A 4,286-nucleotide genomic window follows, 5' to 3' on the forward strand; every position below is an offset into this window, starting at 1 on the left:
ATTTATAAGACATGTAGATGTGGCACTTTGGGATGTGATTTAGTGGTGAACATGGTGGTGCTAGATTAACAGTTGGACTTGATGATCTTCAAGATCTTTTCCAACCCAAATGATTCTATTATTCTGTGCTCAACAATACAATGGTACTAATCTTTCATCAAATGAAACACTGCACCATGATATAACACAGAAAAGAGAAAATGCTGCTTGCAGCTGTTTCAGAGCTGGGACTTTTGTAACTTAGAGTTCAAGTGAGGTGTCAGTTCCCCAGGAAAATTTTTATGACCAGGAAAAGATAACTCTGCCTATCAGTCAGCACTTCATTCTCCCCATTGTCAGATTTAATATGAACCTGTTTTCATTTTAAGCTCACCTCTCCCAGCAGTATCCATCCATGGGCATGGATGGCTGCTGCTGGGAGTGGTGAGCTTAAAATTAAGCATTTTATCATTCCCCTCCTCACACTTTCCTTCTTGCAAAGCAACCTCCCTTTATTCAGTGCCAGCTTTCCTTGACCTCTGCCTTTCCTCTCTGCTGTTGGTTTCCCTCTTTCTTCTCCTGTATTGCTCTGTACATGAAGTCTTACCTATAGTCAGTAGTGCAGCACCTCCCATGTGATAGTTCCTACAGCTTCTTATTCATTCCACATTGTATTTCTGTGCTCTCCTCAATACTATGATATTTGACTGTCTACAGTTACCCATTCCCTTTACTGCAAAGCTGCAACTGGTTTTTCTTCAGTAGATGTAATAACTTCCTTTCATACTCAGTGAGCTGTACGTATTTTTTTCCATATCAGTCTTTCCCAACACCATTCTGAATGCTGACTTTGTCCTCTAGCGCTTGCCATCGCTCCCAGCTTGCCATCACCTGAAGATTTAGTAAGTGAGTCTTCCCTGTGGGAGCTGAGAAGGGAGTGAGGCTGTCCAAGGCAGAAGATCATGAAAGGACAAGACAGAGTGACATAAAACACCAAGAAGGCTTTCCTCTTGTGCTTCGTGCTCTGGCTTTTTGGTGAGTGGCATGTCGTGAGGCTGGGCAGCACTCGCTCCCCCACAGGTGACTGCATTTCCAGGTCCCTTGCTGTGCGCTCTGCTGAGCAATGCCTTGCTGAGCCCAGCTCCACCAGGCCAGGCTTTTAAGGTCCTGGGCCAGCATGAAGTGATTTTCAAGTCAAGTTAGACGACACGAAGGTGTGCACTCCTGAACATGCCTGCCTTCCTAGGAGCCGACAGAGCTGTAAATACGTGCTCTAAGCTGCAGCAACTGGTTTCAAGAGTTGATTATTGGAAAAAAAAATTCCCCTGTGCAGCTGGAATGTGTTGCCTCTCAGTGTAATTGAGTGTCTCTCCTTGGTGCTTTTTATTACCAGAGAATGGATAAGCACCCAATTTACTCTTCTAAACTCACTCATTACTTTGTATACTTTGTCATGTCACTCTTGATTTGTCTCTTCTCTGGCTGACAATGGGAACTGAGCTTTCACCTCTTTTTTTTTTTCAGAAATATTTCTGTGCTTCTAATTGTTGTTGTCACCTGTGTCTGCGCTCCTCAGTTTCTGCTGTGGGTTTTGCAGTGGGATGTCCATAAAGAGTTTCAGGCCGGGGATGACCTTTGCATTTCATTTTTAATCTCTCCTGTTTCACACGTGACATTTGTATTGCTCCAGGGAGCAAAGATTTGCACTGAGCAGTGAACAAGAGCTCTTCTGTGCTTTTTACAGAGGAGTCACAGTTACTACAGGAATATGACTGAGGAGCGTAAGATAGGTTCTCACCCGCAAATTGCCACCCATTACTATCAGTCCTATTAACCAGTTTTAATGCCCCAATAGATGTTATTCCTGAAACCTCTTGTGGGTGGAGAAAGCCACTGCTGATTGTGAGAGCACAGCATGAGTTGCCTATGGTACAGTACTGCTGTCGTTTAATTCAGTTGTCTTGATTGCTTCCCCCAGTGGGATCGGGGAGAGAATTCAAAGGGTAAAAATGAGAAAAGTCATGGGCTGAGATAAAGACAGTTCAGTAGGTAAAGCAAAGCAAAACATGGAATTCATTCATTTCTTCACATCAGCAGTGATGGCCATCTCCAGGAAAGCTGGGCTCCATCACTCCTAACTGTGACTTGGGAAGACAAACACCATCCGAACATGTGCGTGTGTGTGTCCCTGTCTCCTTCCCCCAATGTCTATTGCAGAGCACACCACCATATGGTCTGGGATATCCCTTTGGCAGTTGGGGTCAGCTTTCCCAGCTGTGTTGCCTCCCAAGTCCTTGTGCATCCCCAGCCTCATGGCTGGTGGGGTGGGAAACAGGTCTTGAGGTTGTGCAAGCACTGCTAGGCAATAGCTAAAACATCCCTGTGTTATCACCAGTGCTTTGGTCACAGATCCAAAACATAGCACCATAAAAACTGCTATGAAGAAAACTCTATCCCAGACAAAACCAGTACAAATATTTATGCAGAACTGTGCAAAATGTTATACGCTTCAGCTTTGGCCTCTGAGATGAAATAAGCTAGGAATGCCATTGCTGTGCTTTTGTATCATTATCTCATATTTATTTGCATTACCACAGTGCGCCTCCACCACTTGTATTTGGCTTAGTTGTTTCTTCCAGAGGGATACCCTAGCTGGCTCTAAATACCTGAGAAGCCAGAGGAGCAAGCATCCCTTTGGTAGTCTTTCCAAGGGCTAATAATTTCCAACAGGAATTGACAACACACTGAACAACAGCAATAGGGTGCTATGAAAGCACAAATAGGCCTTAACTGACCAGCCTCTCTGGGAACCCCACCCCACCAGCACCCTCTGCCCAGGTGGAGGCACAGAAGGTATAACACAGCCAGGTCTTGATCCTGTTAGAGGCTGAAATACATAGCATAAAATTGCACTCATGTCACAGAATAACTGAAGCTGGCAGGGACCTCAGGAGGTCTCTAGTCTGATCCCAAGCAGAAATTCAGACCAGGTTTTTTCTACTCTGGTCTTGAAAATCTTCAAGGACTGGAGACTGCACAACCTTTCTGGACAACTGGTTGCACTGCCTGGACACTTCGACCTCTCTTGCTTCAACTTATGCTCGTTGCTACTTGTCCTCCCACTCCACTCTGTGAGCAGCCCAGCTGTCTCCTTGATGACCCTCATAGGCATTGGAAAGTCTATTAGGTGCCCCTGAAGGCATCCCTCCTGCAGGCTGAACCTCACCCCTCCTCAGGGGTGAGGGATTCAGTCCTCATCACCCTCCACGAGCTCCCTCCAGTTTGTCCATGCCCTTCCTGTATTGTGGGGCCCAAAACTGAACAATCCACCCTAGATGTGGCCTAACAACTGCCAAGTAACTCATCACTTCCCTCTACCTACCAGCCAAACTTGTGTTAATACAGCCCAAATTGGGAACCTATCCAGTTAAAAACCCCACAAAAATCCCCACAAAACAACAAAATACAGGTTTCTCGGGGTTTGTTTTTAAAGACAAAGGTGTCTCCCAATCCAGTTCATGTGTGGCTGTGCCAGTGTAATTGAGAGAGTATTATGCCATGGTACTATGACTGAGTAGCCAAAGAGGAGACAGAAGGATAACAAAGGGCTTGAGGAAGCCAATGCTGTGTTCAGGAATTGCAGCCTTCTTTGTATCCCCAGATTCTGGCTTTTACTATGCTCTTTTCTTCCTAAGGAAGTAACTGCTTAGTACTTGTGCCCATAAATGTCTCCACCTACCAAAACACTCTATGCAGTGCAAGCACAATTGGCTACACCACAGGTTTAAATGTATGATTTCAGAGAAAAAGGGCAGATGTTCAGAATATCTCTCAAAAGTGCCTCATTTGTGCTTTATGACAGCCAATAAGGCAAGGCTGAAAAAAAATACATCATTTGATCAAATAATGTCTGTGTGTAGCAGCAGTACTTATTCCCCTTCTTTTAAAGTGCATTGGATTCATCAATCATCACACTCAAGCCCAAAATAAGAAATAAATCATTAAAATGTCCATGATGATTTTAATACCGTGTTGTTCAGGATGCATACTCTGAAATTCTGGGGAAATACATTATCTAGTCAAAAGGACAAGCTTATAGTTTATGACCCTATTAAAGAAGATGTTATAAAATGCACTGTTGGTTTTGAAAATTGTCAATATTGAGATGACTTCTTTCCTTTGATTACAGCTGGCACCAGGCAGTGCTACACTATAGCCCAATGAAGTCTAGGACAGGCTTTAGTAAGAAAGGGACAACAAGAATTAATGATTGCAAATTTATTACATGGAACAGCGAATTCAACTGA

Source organism: Chiroxiphia lanceolata, chromosome 2, assembly GCF_009829145.1.
Source record: "Chiroxiphia lanceolata isolate bChiLan1 chromosome 2, bChiLan1.pri, whole genome shotgun sequence".
Lineage (NCBI taxonomy): Eukaryota > Metazoa > Chordata > Aves > Passeriformes > Pipridae > Chiroxiphia > Chiroxiphia lanceolata.